The 20111-nt window shown below is 45.5% G+C and overlaps 1 protein-coding gene across 2 annotated transcripts in view; it reads right to left on the bottom strand.

Moving 5' to 3' along the window:
• The window catches only part of JADE2 (jade family PHD finger 2), a 180228-nt gene extending 160327 nt beyond the window's left edge, over positions 1 to 19901 (bottom strand). Inside the window, exon 1 of one of the 2 annotated variants that reach the window (XM_036750294.1) lies at positions 19498 to 19901. The gene's annotated coding sequence lies outside the window, so the exon portion shown is untranslated. Of the gene's footprint in view, positions 1 to 19055; positions 19105 to 19497 lie in introns of those variants that run through there. The other variant, XM_036750295.1, reaches the window with a different exon arrangement.
• Between the last annotated feature and the right edge of the window lie 210 nt (positions 19902 to 20111).

The raw sequence follows: 20111 nt of genomic DNA, 5'->3' as shown, positions 1-20111 counted from the left end.
TTAACCACTAAACTAATCTGACCAGAAAATACTTCATTAAGAAAGCGACTTCTTCACAGAGAGCCAAGTAACCAAGGAAATACAGGGAATATCTGGAAATCTGCAGCAAAGGTATGTAAATATAATTACATAAAAGGCATTTCTGCTCCCGAATCAGCCCATGTTGCTGTCTGCTTTTCTGTACATTAGGAGATGGTAAGAGTGAGCCTGAAGCTAGTTAAAAGGCAGCTAAGGAAAGAAAAGGCAGGAAGCCCTGTCATAAACAGACTAAGCCTTTCTTAGGTGCCTCTGTAGCACAGTCTGTAGCACAGCAGCCAGGCAGTGAGCCCCAGGAGGGAGACACAATAGGAAGGCAAGGGAACTACTAAAGCGATAAAGGGATGGAGGATCTCGATTCCAGCAAGCACATAAGGCCAAGAGAATTTGGGAAAGTGTGCCGTCCATCTTTCTGCCAGTACCAAGTAGCACCTACAAGTGCCTAAAGAGCAAATTGGTCTCTGTCACAGAAAGGGCAGTAGGAAGACATCTCTCCTCTGCAATCTGAAACAAAGGGGATATGGGGGGCGGGCGGGCAACAGGAGACACAGAAGAATCCTAAATGGTATAAGGAGGTTGGAGGGTAAATGAACAAGATCCCAGAAAGGAAAAAAAGATGAATGAATTTTTAAAAAGAAAGAAAAAGTGCTAACCATGTCCCAGGCACAATGCAAAGCACCAGGATACAAATACAAAAGAAAGGCGGCCTCTGATTCCACAAGGTACTTCCGTTTTAATGAGGAGAGATGACAAAAATGGGGAGCCATACAGAGAAGGGTGTTTTGGTCTGGAAAGACCTTTGATTGACAAATGGGACTGGGCAGGGCAAACAAGTGACAAGCCCTTTTTAGGAGTGACCGTGGAGTTGATTTTTATTATAGTTACCATGGCCAGAGGTGGGAAGCAGAGAGGAATGGTGGCAGATCAGAAAAACGTGATGTGGTCTATGGGAGGCAGATAGAGGGAGGCCCCACTAATCAAAATGGCAGCAATTCCCAAAGTGCCTTCAGGGCACGAAACATTTGAAGCTGAGTAATAAGTTTAGGATTCTTCTGCAAAGGCAGGTAACTGGGCCTTCGATGGAGTACTGAAGTACCTTCTTACTCTTTAAAGAATGATACGGCCCTTCAGGTGCTATTAGGAAATAGTGGTGAAAGATGACTCACTACCAAGTGGTTGCCTCTCACTGTAACATAATAAATGCTTACAAGTTCCTGTCTTCCAGGAACTTGTATCCAGAACATAAGAGAACACCTTCTAGGACTTGTCAAACCTATCTATTGCAGGAGATTGGTGAGAGAATAAGTGATGTCACCAGAAGTAACCTAGAAAGCATTGCTAAGGAAAACAGAGTCCTGGTCAAGAAACGGAAGAACTTAAGGGTTTGGGATTTTTTTTTTGTTTTGCCTTGTTTGGTAGCACTATTAAGAGAGGCAGTGTGGTCTAGTGTATAGGGAGCTGGCCTTGAAGCCAGAAAACCTAGGTTCAAATCCCGACTCTGACACATACCATCTGCATTGTGTGACTCTGGGCAAGTCACTCAATCTCTTTAACCCTAATTATGACTCTCTAAGGCTATAAAACAGAATACACAGGCCTGCAGTGGCAGAAGTTGTTTCCTGTCTCCAGAATTTGCAACACAGTGAAACCATAGGTGCAGTCCCTATTCCTATCCCTACTAATGTCTGAAATTAGGGGCTTGAGAAAAGAACATTTGGGGAGTGAACAACTGGCTAACAAAACGGGGTCTCAGAATAGACTTTAGATTTTCTAGACGAGGGCTTAGAAAATGGAAATGATGGGCATGTACCTAAGAAGAGACAGTTAAAAAAAATGTGCCTGGAGTTTTGTAAATCTCATCAAGAGAGCTTTGAAATGAAGAGAGGGAAAAAATTTCTTACATAAAACTGACAAACTGGCACACAGCATGGGGAAGAAGAGGAGAGAACAGTAATTAATGGGAGAGGATAACACAAAGCAATAAAGCCAACTGCCTCAGATATTTATATACAAATGTAAAAAAGTAAGGGTAATAAACAGGTTTAAGTAGAAATCCTAATTCGATGAAGAAAATTTCACCTCTTAAGCATCATTGTGACTTGGTAATTTAAGAATACCTCAAAGGACCAAGCTGTGTCAATTACCAAAATGCATTTTTTTATCTGTAAGGCAAAGAAAACAGATAATGGGATGAAACTTATTTCAAATTAAAATTACAATATCTGCTTATAATTATTTGTATTTAAATTGCATTATCAAAGCTATCACTTTGGTCCTTGCCTTGCTTTCACACTAAACCATCTAGAAAAATTCCTTGCTTCTATACTCTCTCACCTCTCATTCACTTTTCATTCTCTTTACAATTTGGCTTCTAACCACTGGACTAAATCTGTTCTCCCTGAGGCTACCAAAAATCTCTTAATTATTAATCCCAGGATCTTTTCTTAGTACTCATTCTACTCAGCTCTCCATCTTTTGACACAGTACCCCTCTTTTCCTAAATATTTTCTCCTCTGGTTTTATCATCACTGGTTTCTCTTGGTTCTCTTCCTTTTTGATGGTTCCTTCTTAGTTCAAACTCCCTAGCATGGGATATCCCCCAAGGCTCTGTCCTGAGGCCTTTTCTCTCTAAATAACATTTATGTTGATAACTATTAAACCTATACATTCTGCCCTAATTTCTCCCCTGAACTCAAATCCTGTATCACCAACGAACTAACGGACACCTCAAATTCTGCTTGTCCAAAGTATATTTCCTCTCCTCCTGCATCTCCTTAGCACACCTCCCTTCAAATCTTCCTTATTTAGTTGAAAGCACTAATATCCCCTGACATCCTTCTTTACCACTGCCCATCTCCAATCAGTCGCCAAGTCTTATCAATTTCTATCTCTAGAACACCTTCTTCCATCCATCCTCCTTCCCTGGCTCCTTCCTTCCTCCACTGAAACCAACCTTAAAAAACTCTCATTTGGACCCTTTCCCCCAAGATGGCGCCGAAGGCGAAGAAGGAAGCCGTTGTCCCCCCCAAGACAGAGGCCAAGTCCAAGGCCTTGAAGGCCAAGAAGGCGGTGTTGAAGGGTGTCCACAGCCACAAAAAGAAGAAGATCCGAACATCCCCCACCTTTCGGCGACCCAAGACACTAAGACTTCGAAGGCAGCCCAAATACCCTCGGAAAAGTGCCCCTCGGAGAAACAAGCTGGATCACTATGCCATCATTAAGTTCCCCTTGACCACTGAGTCTGCTATGAAGAAGATTGAGGACAACAACACCCTAGTCTTCATTGTGGACGTCAAAGCCAACAAGCATCAGATAAAGCAGGCGGTAAAGAAGCTGTATGACATCGATGTGGCCAAGGTCAACACACTGATCCGGCCTGATGGAGAGAAGAAGGCCTATGTCCGACTTGCTCCAGACTATGATGCTTTAGATGTTGCCAACAAAATTGGAATCATCTAAACTGTGTCCAGCTATCCCACTCCACCTACAATAAAAAGTTTTCCAGTATATTCAAAAAAAAAAAAAAAACTCTCATTTGATCCTGACACTCCTGTTAGCTATCATCCCTGCTCTCTCCACTTCACAGCAAAACTCCTTAAGAAAGCCAGGGGGTTCCCAATTCTTCTCTTCTCACTCAGTTCTAAACCATCGGCGACCTGGCTTCCAACTTCATCTTTCAGTTGAAACTTCCCTTTCCAAAAATGACTGACATTCCCTTAATTGCTAAAACTCATGTCCTCCTCACAAGCCCGATCCTTCTTGATCCAGCTCTCAGTAGCATCTGGCATGGTTTATCACCCTCTCCTGAATACTCTCTGCTCTCTACCTTTTCACGCTCCTGCCCTCTCCTTGTTCTCCTCCTATCTCTGACTTCTTCTCAATGTTCTCTGCCCACTCATTATCCAGGTCACACTCACTAACCATGGATGTCCCTCAAGACTCTGTCCTGAGCCTTCGGCTCTCTTTGCTCTACACCACGTCAGTTCCCATGAGTTCAATTATCTTCCCTTTACAGATGATTCCCAGACACATATATCCAATCCTAGCCTTTCTCCTGAGTTAGTCAGTTGTTTCTAAATGCCTCTGGAACTGAATGAATGTCCCATGGGCATCTGAAACTCAACATTCCCCAAAGAGATTTCATTATTTTTTCCCACAAACCCCTGCATCCTTCTGAACTTCTCCATGACTGTTAAGGGCACCTTCATCCCCTAGTCACTGAGGACTATCCACCTTAACTCCTCACTCTCACTCACCCTACAAATCCAATCCACTGCCAAATCTTGTCCTTTCTACTTTCATCTAACATCCTTAGGATACATCCCCTTCTCTCCACTCACACAGCCAAATCTCTAATTGAGGCTCTCATCACCTCTTACCTGGACTACTGCAAGAGGTTTCTAATTCATCTCCCTGTCTCGGGCTTCACTCCACTCATAATACATCCAACACGACTACCAGGGTGATTTTTCTAAAACAAAGGTCCTACCATATCAGTGTCTTGTCTTTGGGCTCTAGCGGCTCCCTGTTACCTTCAGGATTAAATAGAAGCTTTTTCTCATTTGAAGTTCTTCGTGACCTGTCCCATTCCCACCTTTCCAAAGTCTTCTTACACTTTACTCCTCTCCATAAGCAGAACTACCTATAGTTTCTTGAACACCTATCTTTATGACTTTTCACTGGCTTTCTCCCACACCTGGAATACCCTGCTTCCTCACTTCTGCCTCTTAGTTTCCCTGTCTTCCTTCAAGACTCAACTTAAAACCTATCTTCTGCAGGAGACTGTGCATGGTTTGATCCTGACCCCCATCCCGCAGGTGCTAATGCCTTCCCTTTTCAGACTGCCCTTTATCTTCTCTTTACCTACCCTTTACCTTATATGTACCTAGTTATTTACATGTTGTCTCTCCTGCTAGAATATAAGCTCCTTAAGGGTAAGAACTGTTTTTGCTTTTTGTTGTACCCCCAGCACTCAGCATAGTTCCTGGCATGTAGTAAACACTTTAAAATAGATGTCTGTTGATCCATCCTCATACCACTCCAGTTCAAGCCCTCACCACCCAATCCTTGTTTGGACTATTTCAACAACATCCTAAAAGAAATACCATCCTAACTGTTCTGCTTCTAGTCTGGTCTTTCCCTTCTTCAATTGATTCTCTCCACACCTAACAAAACAATCTTCTTAAGGGCAAAGTTTGACCATGATACTGTACCCCTCAATCTTCAATGGCTCCCCTATTACCTCTAAGATAAAATACAAATGCCTCAGCCTGCCATTTAAAGCCCTCTACATTCTGTCTCCAATGTACCCTTTCTACACATTTACATTCTATTCATATACTATAGATTCAGTCAAGCTATCCTCTTATTTATTACCTGAATTCAGCATTCCATTGCCTTCCTCTATGCCTTTTGGATGAGCAGAACCCACGTCTGGAATGCCTCCACCTCAGTTCCCTTGAAGGATCAGCTCTGAGGTCACCTCTTATGTAAAGCTTTTCTTGATATTCTCCTACCTTGATATTCTCTCCCCCTCCCAGAACTGCCCTGTATTGAATTATGTGTCTACATTGCATCCCAAGACAACAGTAATCTCAAGGCAGAGACTATTCCATTTTTATGTATGTATTTTCTTTGCCTTGTATAACAGATGTACTGAACAAGTGTTTGTTTGAAATGATCTTAAATGGTATAAGCTTTGTTGCCCTCAGTTACGTGCAAGTCACCAGGTAGAGAGAACCAGACTCCTAGAACAGGCAGACCTAATTGCTGATGCATTGTCTGTCAGTGATCTTGAAGACAGTGAGGAACACTACAGAAATGGTGATAAGCCAGCTCTCAATTTTTATCCCCCAGAAAACTGAATGATGACATTTACACACTATTAGCCAGTAAGCCTGACTTTTTTTCCTGGAAAAATTCCAGACTTTATTTAAAGGCTAGTTTGTGACCGCTTAGAAAAGGAAGCAAAGATCACTTGAGTACCAGTATAGCTTCAGCAAGAACACACTGTATCAGACTGACTTTATTTTTTTAAAGGTTATTAGACTAGCAGAGAGGCAGAAGATGTAAGTTATTAGCAAGTTGGCCTTAGACCCAGGAAGGATTCAAGTCTATACTGACTCTATGACCCTAGGCAAGTCACTCTTAGATAATATGGTTGTTCAGAAGGCACAGATACCTACACTGTAAGAAGGAATTTTCTATCTTGGGAGTTTCTTAAATGAGTAAAATCATAGGTCCAGTCACTTTCCTACTAGATGAATAGAATCAGGGGGTCATGGTATACATAGTATCGCCAAATTTCATCACGGAATTTGACCAAGATGCCCATGCCTAAGGATGAGATGGAAAGATGTTAACTAGCTCAGTCAGGTGGATTTAGAATTAGCTGGATGAATGGATACAAAGAGTAGTCACGAATGGTTCATTGTCACCTTGGTGGGACATCTCTAGTGGAACACTCTAAGAATCAGCCCTGATAAAGTGCTAGGCAACATTTTTATCAATAAAAGCATAATTTTTTTTTTGGCAGATGAAACAAACCCTTAAGAGCTAACAATGACGTTGGATAAAGGAGTGAGGATCCAAAAAGATCTCAAAGGGCTAGGATGATGGGCAAAATCTACTAAGATGAAATTTAACAAAGACAAATGTAAAGTTCTTTGCACAAGTGCATAATCAAAGTAGGGACAAGAGTTCCTATGAAAAAGATCTGGGATTTTAGTAGACTGCAAGCTTCATATGTAAGGCACATATTTTTGTTTGACACAGAAGTTCACAATGCTAATGGAATCCTTGGCTTATTAAGAGAACAGCTGCCCACCTCAGACCACACTTAAAATACTGTACTCAATTTGAGGCTTATTTGAGGAAGGTTATTAGCCAACTGATACAAGGGGCAGGGGTGGGGAAGGAAAGGGAGGGCTAAGGAGGTGTGCCCAGAATGGCCAAGGAATGTGACACTAAGTCACTTAGGGAGAAATCTGAAGGTACTAGGGATATTTAACCTGGAGAAGAAAAGTGGTGGGGCACATCTGATAAGTTATGTTCAAATACATGAAAGGTTGTTATTTGGAAGAAAAATCAAACTTGCTCTGCTCTGCCGAGGCAGGGGCAGAAGAAGGAGCAAAGAACAGATGTGTTACACACGTAACCTATATTGAATTGCTTGCCTTCTCAATGACAGGGGGTGGAGGGGAGAGACTTCGGAACCCAAAGCTTTAGAAAATAATGTTAAAAACTGTTTTTACATGTAACTGGGGGAAAATAAAATACTAAAAAAAAAAAGAATATAAGTGTTAGAGAGGTAGAGTTTTGGCTTGACCTAAGGAAAAACTTCTGACGATTAGAGCTGGTCCAAAATGGAGAGGGCTAACTGGGTGAGCTGCCCCTTACTGGGATGTTCAAGCAGAGGCCACATGACCTTCTCAGGGATGATGTATTTGGGGACTCCTCTTCAGGTATGGGATGACCTCTCAGGACCCTGCCAACTCCATGATTCTGTGATTCTAAGTTCCTAGAATTTTTACTAGGTCTCAAGACTTTCAGCCCAGAGCTTTAACCTAAATTCCACTCCATACCTAAATCCGGGTCCCTAAGGCTTCTCTTGCTCTGCCCTCAGGGGAAGTAGAGAGCACTTGGCTACTATCTTCTGAAAAATGACCTTTCGGGTACTCCAAGCTAGTTATTAAATCCTCTGTATACTCCTGTCCCAATTTACACAGTACCTAACCTGGCTTCTGCCTTCCAGCAGAGAAACCACTGGATATTTTTGAAGTATTTGGGGAACATTCAAGAGTACATGTGCTATCCAAATGAAGGCGATTAAACAGAGCATACTTTGTGGTGACTTAATTAAAATAATTACTAGGCTTTGCAGGAAAGATGGCCTTTTTGCCAGTGTGTTTTCCCTTTGAACACAGTTTTCCAAATATCTCTCCAACAAATCAAACTTTTTCACAACATAAGGGCTTGTTCTATAGTCGCAGAAACAGTCCCTCTAATGTTATCCCCACTCACCCACTCAGGGGCCAGACTTGTTCCAGTTCCTTCCCCCATTCAAATCTACCGTCCAGTAGAATGTAAGCCACTTGAGGGCAATGACAAGTAGGAGGAAGAGGAAGAGGAGGAGGAGAGGGAGGAGTATGATGTCTCTGGATCTCCAGTGCCTAGCAAAGTGTCCAGCCCAAAGTGGATAATTAATAAATGTTTGTGATACTAAACGGAAGGATTAGCTCCTAATAAAGTATGAGGAAATTTGTGATGCTTCTCCTCCCCATCCCCCTCCCCCTCCCCTAGCACATTTTCACAAGGATCAAAGCTTTAGTCTAAAGAAATAAAACTCTAATAATGTAGCAGAGATATAGACAAAGAATTAGAGGATGTAGTTCAAATCTAAGTTCTGTTATGCTACCATAGTGACACTGGACAAACTACTTTCTTCTACTAAGTCCCTTCTGTTGGGAGAGAGGGTTGGAATAAATTATATCAAAGATTGCTTAAGAAAATCTTAAAAGAAGGGTTTTGGAACTTTCAGAAACTATAACCTTTTGGGAAAAGTCCCAAATAATTCACAGAATCACCAAATCTCAGATGTAAGGAAACTCAAATGCCTTCTAAATCATCTCCCCTCCCATGCAAAAATCCAGTATCCCTGACATGTGGTCTCTGAAAAACTAAGTAAAGAGCAACCTGTTCCTTTGCTGGAAAACTCTAATTGTTAGAAAGTTCATTCTTCTTTCCAGCCTACATTTTGCCTCCCCATGACATCTATCCACTGGTCCCAGTTCACCCCTTTGAAGCTCCAGAGTCTGTTCTTTTTCCCACAGAATCCTTCAGATGTGGGAAGACAGCTCTCACGTGTTCCCCCTACGTTCCCCCCCTCCACGTCCCCAAGTCTTCTCTCCTCCAAAGTGAAATTCCCAGTTCCTCCAACTGCTTTGTGTCTCATGTAGCCTCTGCTGGACAGCTCAAGCTGTCCTGATAAGTCAAGTTTGTCAATATTCCTCTAACAAGGTGGGGTAACTAGAATCCTGTTTTGCAGCAAATAGTAATATGACAAAGTCGACCTATATGTACATGGATATGCATCAGTGAGAAGTAACATGCTGTGTGACACAGTGGATAGAGGTGGCCTTGAAGCAAGGATGGATCTAAGTCCTCCCTGGACACATGGGGGAAGTGTGCCCCTGGGAAGTCAATTAAGCTCTCAGCGCTCCCGACAGCTCTAAAACTAGAAGGTACAGGGAAAGGGCTGATCTAAATGGGGAACGAGAATTTCTTCACCTGGGAGTTCTCTACACTAAGGAAATCACAGGTCCTATCCCTACTGCTATCCATCTATATTTTAGCTACAGGGACTATTTCATCTTTGTCTTTTTATCACCAACACCTAGCAGAGTGTCTGGCATATGGTGGCATTTAGCAAATGATCGTGGATGGATTTCATTAGATTTAAATGCACACTCATGCACAATTATGTAGAGATGGAAATAAATATTTCTGCCTACTGGACTTTTTGAATTCTTCAAACTGAGAAATACGAAAGCACACTTCTATAAGTTGCCTTGCTGTCACTAAATCCTATCCCCATGCACTATACCATAACATAGGAAGCAAAGCTCTGTGCTGCTTGACCTAAGTATCTGGTCTCTCTATCATGAACTTGCTTATGATGCTGCCTGTCCCTCCTTCTTAGTACTTCGGTTTCTCCATCTTTATAATAAAGTTGAACTTGACGATTTCTGGTGCAGTAGAAATGCTAATGGATCTCAAGTCTGAGGACGTGGGTGCAAGTGCTAGCTCTACTACTCCCTAACCTTCAGAAGTTAGCCTCAGTTTCCCCACCTATAAAATGTGAAGTTTGGACCAAATGACCTCCGAGATCTCTGCTAGCTCTAAAATGATGATCCTATGTCCCTTAAGTTCTGATGGGGTACGTTTTCCTTGCCTGACACCATCAGCATCACTGCAGGTTATGCATATTTCTATTTGGGCTCAGTGGCATGCTGAAAAGTGCTGAGTTTTGCTGTTTTCTGCATCCCATTCGGCAGGACCTCGAGGTGGCCTCTCTACTCTCAGTGGCTCAGTATGGGCTCGCTGCCTGGTTCATGAGAAGGGGGCCACAGCAGGGAGATGATGAGCGCGTCTGACTCTCCCATGGTTTATATGGGCCTTGCCACATTTCTGTAGCAAGCCTCCAAATATTTTCTATTTGGTCAAGTTCTTGGCTAATTATCAATGTCAACTAATAGGGCTACAATTTGGGGGCAGATGTTTTCTTGGCAGTCGGAGTAGTCATGGCCGCCATGGGCTGCCCATCTTAGCTGGAGCCCCCTTTGTGGGTTTCGGCTGTTTCTGAAATGTTTACAGTAGCCATCAACTGCCCAGCTCCCAGTCCCTTTTAAAGGCCTTTCCCCAAATAAACTCAAACACATACCCACAAGCATACCCATGAACACCCTCCAGTAGACAGGGCTAACTGTAGGCCTTTCAGACCTTAGATTCTACACTAGATTGTGGTTAGTGCTCCCCTCCCTGAAAACATTAAAATGACCCCAAATTCAAGCTTCCCTCTTGTTCCTCCCCCATGGGACAGGGTGTGGGAAGGATGCCTTCCATGAAACTTGGAGTAATGTCTGCCTTTCTTTTTAAAATAAAGCCATTTGAGAAGATAATTTACAATTCCAGACACAATCTTTTTAAAAGAAACAAAGCCTCTCCCTGACCATACCAGGAAAGACTGTATAATAAGATGCTAATACAATTTAATGATATTTCGACTGGGCAAACCTGTTCTTAGAGCCCCTTTGTCATAGGAAGGATAGAATTATGCAGAAAAATCAAACCTGTACATTCTTAAACCACTTTTAAGATGGGGGTCAGAGACCCCAATCTTTCATATCCCTCATTAACTCTAATGTCTTCCTGGAGACAATAATTGTAGTTTAGAAAAATGGTTTAGTAAACAAACAGTATAAAACAGTGTCTCTGAACATTCCTTGGTCCTTTCTCTACCCTTTGAGGCTTAACTGAAGATTCTCCTGGATCTATCCCACTCCCCTCTCCCCCCTCCAACTTTCTAAATAGGCACAGAGGCTTGGAAACATCCCTCTTTTTCCATCTGCTACTATACAGCCAGATAGGAAAAAACTGCATTCTCAAGGTAACCCACGGCTTACCAGCCAAAGATCAGTTAACCCTAGTTGAAGTCACCTAAAGCCCAGGTAGGAAATGTGGGAGGCAGTGTATTCCCAAATCTTCTCGAGTACTATGGATCAGAGCTAAGTCCAACTCAGAAGGGGTTTCCATCACTCTTGGAGAAAGGCCAGGATGAAGTTATTTGGCTTTTTGAAACAATGCTCTGAAGCCAACAAGCAAATTTTATGCATCAAAGCCCAAAGTTCCATTTAAGTAAAGTCTTCCTCAGCTAAGGGCTCTTCTAACGATCTCTGCTCCTTAGTGTCATCTGGGTTTAGGAGGTAAATGTGGACCACCTGGCAGTTTCACAAACTCAGAGTTTGGGGAGACTTCAGAGGTCATCTAGTCCAATCCCATACCTGGACAGAACTGCCCCTCCAATATCCCCAGTAAGTGGTCATGCAATCTCAAGTGGGGGAGACACTCATTCCATTCACGAGCAGCCCATTGCACTCTTGAATGGCTCTATTAGGAAATGTTTCCTTATACTGAGTCAAAACCAGTCATTCTGCAATTTCCATCTATGATTCCCGATTCTCGTCTACAGGGCCAGCTATAAGATAGAACAAATGCAATTCCCTCTTTGACACATCTGCCCTTCAAATACCTGAAGGCAGTGATTAAATTCTCTACCCCCTCCTCCATACATCACCACTTACTTCAAGTGATCTCTGTATGGCACAGATCTCCTGTACTCTTCCTATCTTTCTCACTCATCTCTGGAAACACTCCAGCTTGTCAATTTCCTTCCTAAAACATGGTACCCAGAACCAGACACAATACTCCAGATGTGGTCTGACTGAGACAGAGGATGGCAGGATTAGCACTTCCCTCAATCTGGAAACTGCCTCTACTAATGCAGCCACCTGTCAGCTTTCAGCACAAGGGATGAAATCTCAGTTCTTCTAACTTCAGATGGTACCAGGGCAAGTAGTGTATAAGCATGTATGACACTGGTGAAAGGGGGAGCAAGCACGCTTTTGGACTGGACCTAAGATTTCATTAGCAGTTCATCAGAACTTCTACTACAAAGAAGCTCCCTCTATATATGCCTACTGGCACCAGCTCTGAATCTTAAGAAGTTTTCCTGAGGATCTGAGAAGGTAAGTCCAAAGTCAGAGAACCAGGGTATTTTGGAGACAGAGCTTTTAAAAGGCAGGTAGGTCTTCCTGACTCCGAGGCTCTCTGGCCACTAGGCCACACTGCCTCTCCATCTAGTATACGATCACAATTTAAAATCCTAAAGGATTCGGATATTCATCAATGACAGATTCAACCATTTTCAGCATGATTTTACTATGAAGTATGTTTAACTGTATTCTAATTCCTTAAACACTGTAATTCACCTTTAACATGAATATCCTATAATCTTGTCATTCAGGATAGCTGAAAGTTTGACATTTGTCTTCTCTCAGCGGGCAGTATATGGTCCTAGGCTCCACACACTCCCTAGAGTCAAACCACAGAATCTTAGAGTTGAAAGGAAGTAGCTAGAAGACAGTCCAACTGTACCTGATGACGGAGAATCCTCTTTACAACATTCTAACAAGGAGACATCTAGCTGTAGGAGATTTCAGTGATAGAACACTTTGCCTCCAGAGGTAACCACAATCAGTCAAACAAGTAAGCACTTACCACATGCCAGGTACTGTGCTATGTGCTGGAAAAAGGACAAGCCCTGACACCTTATGGGTCCCTTTCTCTATGTGTGTGATGTACGTATACACACACACACACACACACACACACACACACACACACACACGCAGCTAGGTAGTGTGGTGTATGACAGAAGGCTTGACCTGGAGTCATGAAGAACTGAGCTCAAATCTAATCTCAGATAACTTCCTAGCTGAATGACCCCACGCAAGGCACTTAATTTCTGCCTCAGTTTCTTCATCTGTAAAATGAAGATAATTACAGAACCTACCTCCCAGGATTGTTTTAAGGATAAAAAAAATTTGTAAAGCACTTTGAAAACTTTAAAGCACTATGCAAATGCTAGCTAGCTAGCTAGTAGTAAAGTGGAGTAAAACAACCAAAGTTGCTACAACTATATTCATGCCGATGATTTCCAGATCGACCTACCCAATTTTAACCTCTCCGGACCTTCAATCTCACATTTCCAACTGTCCATGGAACATCACAAACTGGATATCCTGTAGACATCTTAAGTTCACCACAGCCAAAATTGAACTCATCATATTTCCCCTCAAACCCTCTCCTCTCCCAACTTCCTCACTACCACTGAGGATACCACCATCTTCCCAGTCATCCAGGCTCACAACCTAGGTATTATCCTCAACTTCTCACTCTATTTTGCCCCCAATAGACAATCTGTTGCCAAGTGCTGTCGATCCTACCTTTAGAACACCGCCCATAGATGCCCCCTCCTCTCCACTGACGCCACTACCACCTTGGTCCAAGCATTCATCACCCCATGCCTGCTGCACTACCCTAACAGCCTATACTGGCTGTTCTCCCTTCCTCAAGCCTCTCCCCACTCTAGACTGTTCTCCACTCAGCTGTCAAACTGATTTCCCTAAAGCACAGGTGTGACCATGTCACACACCCTCTCCAGCCCCTCTGATTGTTCCCTAATGCCTCCACAATCAAATACAAATCCTTTGGGGCTTTTAAAGCCTTTTACAACTTTTAAAACTTGGCCCCCTCCTACCTTTCCAGTCTTCTTACATCTTATATGCTACCCCATCATGAACTCCACAATCTGTTGACAGTGACCTCCTTGCTGACACTTGCACAAAACACTTCCCCTAATCTGCGTCTCCTGGCCGTCCTGGCTTCCTTAAAGTTCCAACTAAAATCCCCCTCTACAAGTAAGTTTTCCTAGTTGCCTTTAATGCTGATTCCTTCTTTCTATGATTATCTCCAATTTATCCTCTACATATCTCTACCATTAGATTGTCAGCTCTGTGAGAGCATTGACTGTTTTTTGCCTTTCTTGGAATTCCCAGTGCACAGGACCTAGCACATAGTAGCACATAGCACTTAAAGGCTTGTTGACTGACTTAGAGCATGTCCCCAGACCCAGACACTTCTCTAGTGACAAACCCAAGAAAAGTAAGTTTTACAACCAGAGCTGTAGGAGGTTTACAGGTAGAAACTAATATGAAAGAAGTAATCACTGCTTTCCCTGGAAGGATGTGGTGCAATAGTCGTAAGATCTGGTCCCCAGGTACACAGAGATGATTGAGTGAAGTAGAATGGGGAGTCAAACAGAATGGTAGCAGGTAGATTAGTTAAATGAATGCGTAACAGGTGTTGAATATTGCCAACTCATTTCGGAAAGACTTATGACGGGCATGCGGCTATTTCTGTGGCTGTAGGGAAATCAGTTGGTTTGGGAAGGCCCAGACTATGGAATTAGTATCCTTAGAATTGTGTGGGAAATGGCTTCTAGACCCAGTTCAAGGTCGGTAACCTTTACCTGTGGAATTGATCAGTTTGCAGGCTCTGGGTCTTATTCAGATTCCCAAAGAATGAGAGGGGCATTTTAAGAGCTATATAATGACAAAGCGGAGTTTCTAAACCCTAACAGTCTCCAAATAGCAAAACAGAACGCAAAGAGAGGGAGCAACCAATACAAAGGGTCTAGAGGTTAACACAATTAATGGCAAGTAGGGAGGGCTTACAAATGTGTCTGGGTCTGTTATGACTCGACACCAGCACCAGTCACCAAATGTCACCTTGCTTTTTCTCAGGCTCAATTTGTGCCTCTGTTATTGTGCACAATTTGTGACTATGCTACTTACTGTCCATTTATTTAGGAAAATGAGGAAGGCAAAAGGCTCTTGGGATGGGAAAAATATTCCGGGAACATTTGGTCTGTGCTGGGCCCAAACATCACCTACTTTGCCTCTCTTTGCCAACAGGAACCACAGCCAAACACCCTCAAAACAAACATTTATTATTGCATGTCTCAGAGACCAAAACAAGTGCTTCCCTTTTGGAGACATTTGCAGCTGAAATTCAAAACAGTGACAATTGGAACAACTGAAATACCCCAAATTAACCCAAGTAAAACAAAAAAATGTTTTTCTTTTAAATGCAAACTTTCTCAGTGAAGTGAAGTTGGAGGCAAGGCCATCCTGGTTCTATCACTAAGCTGTATGTATGTATGACCTTGATCATATCCCTTCCCTTCTCTTGTCCCCATTTTCTTCACCCAGAAAATGAAGGGGTGGAGAGAGCATCCAGGCTTAGTCTTGTTCAGTCTGCCCCCCCCACCCCCACCCCCGACCCCGTCAGAGGGCAGGAGTAATGGGAAGAAGTTGAAAAGAGGGAAATCTGGGCTTCATCTTAGGAAGACCTTCCTAACAAATGGAGGTATACAAATGTGAAATGGTCTGTCTCAAGAAGAGGGCTTGCCCTTCACTGGAGGTCTTCAGGCAAAGACTAGAGGATCACTTGCTATGTTAAAGAGGAATTCTTTTTTTTTTTTTTGCAACCTCAGTGCTTAGCACAGTACCTGGAATATTATAGGAGCTTAATAAAGGCTGATTGATTGATTAGTATTAATTAGACTAGATGGCCCTTTCACTCTGGGTCTGTCTACTTACACACCGACCTCAAAGGCTCTTTTTGCTGCCTTTAACCTAAATATAGCACTTACACATTTCTGTCCTCATCTTTACCCAGACAGGGTTTTATTACTCATTGATTTCCCTTGCTATTTATTTTCTTATTCTGAGCTATCTAATTTTCTCACAAACCCAAACTTGAGCTGCCATAACCTAGGCTACAGACTGTACCTGAACGCTAAGGCCAAGGTGGAGGAAACCTCTGTACCTTAAGTATCTTAGGAACAAACTAAACAGGCCAAATTGGCAGTTCTTATACCTGAGAACCTCAGCCAAGTGCCCTACTGGGAATATTACCAGCGGGGGTGGGGGGGGATGGGGGGGTTAATCTCACTGCCTTGCCTGGGGCTATTTACCCAGGACTACCTGTCAGACTCCAGTTTTCAAACGTTAACCTGAAAGCAGCTTCAGAGAAAGGAAAACTGAACCCCAGCTGTGAACAGCTATATCACTATTTAACAAAAATACGGCTCTTTCCTTCTCTAGTAAGTTTACTGCAGCCTGAGGCTGAACTCCTGTCAGCTCCTGGGAAATAGTCCCTCACTTTCAAAGGAGCTGGCTCACTTGCCAGCAAAGAGATCTGGGCCACCTCAGTGCAGGGTAGGCCTCTATTTGCATGTCTGTTCAGGTCTGGAGGTCTTGTGAGTGCCCCCCAGGAAACAGGGATGTGGGAGGATTCCTTAATCAGCAGACAAGGGGTTCCTGACAAGTATTTTCCTCCCCCAAAATTTCTCCAAAGTTGTAGCTTGAAGAAGGTAAATTTCCTATCTACAAAGAGTAGGAAGTTTCTCCTCAACTAAAAGCCCACCAGATAAAAGCCTAAAGGAGTGCAAGACCCAGTCTCCAAACTCACCCAGAACCAGGTTTTGCTTTGTTTTGTTTTTTGCTAGAGAATAAAACAGGATGAGGGAGAATTGGTAGATCAGTAGATCATTCCCCTTCCCTCCCCCCTTAAAGTCTGAAACGGCATCTTAGTCCCTCATGGACCAGCAAGCGTTACAGAAACACATGCACCAGGGCATGGGGCCCTTTGCCAATCTTTCAAAAAGTGCACAAGCTGCATCTATGGTGCCTCCAGCTTGCCCCTAGAGGAAGGGAATGGGAGAACAAGCTGGCATGATTCAGCCCACAGGAGTCAGGAGGCGGGTCTGTGCAAGAAGGGAGTTCATAAGGAAAGAAGAGGGTTGAGAAGGCAAAGAGGGCTGTGGAGGGAAGGTGGGTCCTGGTGGTCAAAAATGGAGAGAACAACCCTCAGGGAGTCAACAGAAACCTGGTCAGAGAAAGGGGCATAAGGCTGTGCCAGGGAGGGGGGTAGGGGGTGGGCAAGCATAACAACACCTTCAATGAGAGCTGGCTGCCTAGTGATAGGCAGAAGGGGGGGGGGGGTTGGGTCTCACAAAGAGGTAATCAGAGAAGTGTGTGCGCTATGACTATCCTGGAGAGACCCTAGAGTGACAGGGTGGAGGAGGGAAGGGTTGTCTCCAGGACCGGTGGGAGGCAGTGAACCCTAGAAGGCATGTTTCACAGGACTGTTTCTTCCTGTCTCACAGACATCCCCTTCCCCCGGTGAGCAGACTGCTGGGGGGTGGGGTGGGGGGGAGACATAAAACAAGACACAATATTGGCTCCTTGTTTGTGAAGACAGCAATGGCCCCGCTTGCCACAAGCACCAATCCTGTGGCATCGGGTAGGATGACCGGGGGTGGCTGAGAGGACAGAGATGCATTTGGGGAGGGCCAGAAAGGAACTGGAGGCACTGGGTAAGACCACCAGCCTGTGAGGAATGAGGGAGAGAAAGCTTCTGCGCGTGGGAGGAAGGAAGGAAGGAAAGAAGGAAGGAAGGAAAAAAAGGAGGGAGGGAGGAAGGGGGAGGGAAGGAATGGAATGGAAAGAGAGGTGAAGTCTGAAAGACGCAACTGCAGGAAGACTAGGCTAGAGAAGGCTGAGGATGGAGGAGCTGCTCGGTGACATTGCCGCAGCGGGGTGGGTGTGGGATTGGGTTTGAATCAGGTGGGATTTCCCCAGGATCCCAGCTCCCTGTAATCTCCCTCCTTATTTTTGGGGGGGAGGGGAGGGAGTGAAGGGAAGGGGAGAAGTCTTTGCGTCCCAGGCCGTGCCTCGGCCACTCCATCCTCTCTAGGAGGTGGGAACCTGGAGAGAAGGCAGGGGGTAGGGGGAGCCGCCCCCGGAGAAGCGAGATGCGAACGGTGAGTTAGCAGGAAGGTAAACAGCCACGCCCCCTACAGTCAGTCCCCTCTGCTGCGCACGCCCGCCGCCGCCGCCGCCGCCGCCGCGGGTACATTTCCACTGCACTCCCAGCGTATCTCCTCCTCGCGCCCGCCCGGCCCTCACGCGGCTGCCGGGGGCAGGGGGCGGGGGACAGCGCGCGCCACCCCAGGACACCGCCGCCCCCACGCCTGGGCCGCAGCCCCTCCCCAGGGGCGTCAGCACCCGCCAGCGGCTCGCCAGCCGGTCGTCCGCTCACCTGGGCAGTGCCGCCCACCCCAAACACCGTGGATCCTTTTCCTACCCTTCAATCTGCACCCCCCCCCACCTCCTGTTCCTGCTTCCAGGGCGCAGAGTGCAAGCACTCGGGAAAAGTGATCTGGCCTGGCCTTGGGGTGGGATAGGGGATGAAGATGAGGGAGAATAAGGGGGCGTGGGGGGAAGCCTGCAAAAAGCGGAGGAGAAAGGTATCTGGGCGGCGCGAGAGCCCCCAGCACGTGAGCCGAGGGTCATGTGCACCAGCCAAAGCCCGAACACCCAAGCGCCCAGGACGTGCTGCGTATCAGCAAAATGAGACTCGGGTCAGATCGGGCGGTCTTCGAGCCCCCACCCCCCACCCCCAGCCTCCTCCCGCACATGCAGCCCGCCTCCCCGTCCCTCTCCATCTCTCCCGCCAGCTCGCTTGCCTTCTAGCTTGCTCTCCTGCCCGCCCGCCTCACCAGCACACCTTCCTCTCCCTGACTCCCGGCCCCGCCGCCCAAAGCCAGCCTCAGCTCCAGCTCGAACCCTGCTCCCGCTGGCCAAGTTGTAATCTCCTACCAAGCTCATACCACCACCACCACACCACCTCCCCCCCACCCCAGTCCCCCGCCTGCACCGCCCCCGGCCCCTGGCCCTGCACAGTCGTCCCCCCCCCCATCCCTGCCCCCTGGCCCGGCCCCTGGGGTGGATTTGCCGCAGTCATTAATAAGGAAGGTTTTAAACGCTCACCCTTCTAAAAGTTGTTGTTTACATGCCTCCCCTCTCTGCCTCCCGGTACAGTACTCTTTAAAACAGGACTGACCAACATGCGCAATCTCTCCCTCGCTATGCTGTGCATCCCCACCGCCCCCCCCCCCCCGCTCGCACCAGCTTCCTTCTGAGAGAGAGAGAGAGAGAGAGAGAGAGAGAGAGAGAGAGAGAGAGAGAGAGAGAGAGAGAATGGAACTAGAGGAGAAAGATGAGATGGAGGAGAAAAGAGGGTGAGACAGAAAGGAGAAAAGAAGAAAAGATGAGACCCAAGGACAGAGAGAAGCAAGGAAGAGGGAGAGACACAGGAGAGGAATGAGAAGTCTACAGTAGATCCGCTGCAAAAATAAAATAAATCCACAATAAAGCCTGGAATGGCTGTGACGCGCATCCATTCATCCCCATCCCCACCAGCCCTGCTCACCAGCAGCAGCGGCGGCAGCAGCAGTAGCAACAGCAGCTCCAGTTCGGTTTTACCTTGCGGGGAGGCGTCCTCGGGAGTTGATATCCCCTCAGGTTAGGAGGACAGGAAGGGCAGGGGGGAGGGAGAAAGGGATGCTCCCGAAATTAAAACACCTTGGGGGAGGGGGCACGGAGACAGCAGCAGGCAGATCATCAGCCACTTATCATTGCAAAAATAAAAAATTAAACCAGCCGGCAAAGACCCCCAAACACAGCTGGGGACCGAACCCCGCCGGCTCCTCAGATGCCTCCTCCAGCCTAGGAGTGGATACAAAGTAACTCCATAGATGCGAATTACCCCCTCCCCAAAAAATTGCTTCCAACTGCGATAGCCTCGCTCTGCACAATTCACCACCCCTGTGTATGTTTCTGTTTCTTTTTAAACCAAGACTTCCTTGTGATCTCTTTAGAAAAAAAAAGTGTTGGGGGGAGGAAAGGGGAGTAGCCACTTTTCCCCCCTTATTCACTCAGATCTTTCTTAATTTTTCTCCTCCCCCCGCTCCCCACCCCCCACCTCGCCCTCCAGGGTTGTTGCGAGTCCAGGTAGCACAGCCCCATCTCTGGGAGTGTGTATAT

Source organism: Trichosurus vulpecula, chromosome 3 (genome assembly GCF_011100635.1).
Source record: "Trichosurus vulpecula isolate mTriVul1 chromosome 3, mTriVul1.pri, whole genome shotgun sequence".
Taxonomy (NCBI): domain Eukaryota; kingdom Metazoa; phylum Chordata; class Mammalia; order Diprotodontia; family Phalangeridae; genus Trichosurus; species Trichosurus vulpecula.
This window is presented reverse-complemented; position numbering and strand designations above follow the sequence as displayed.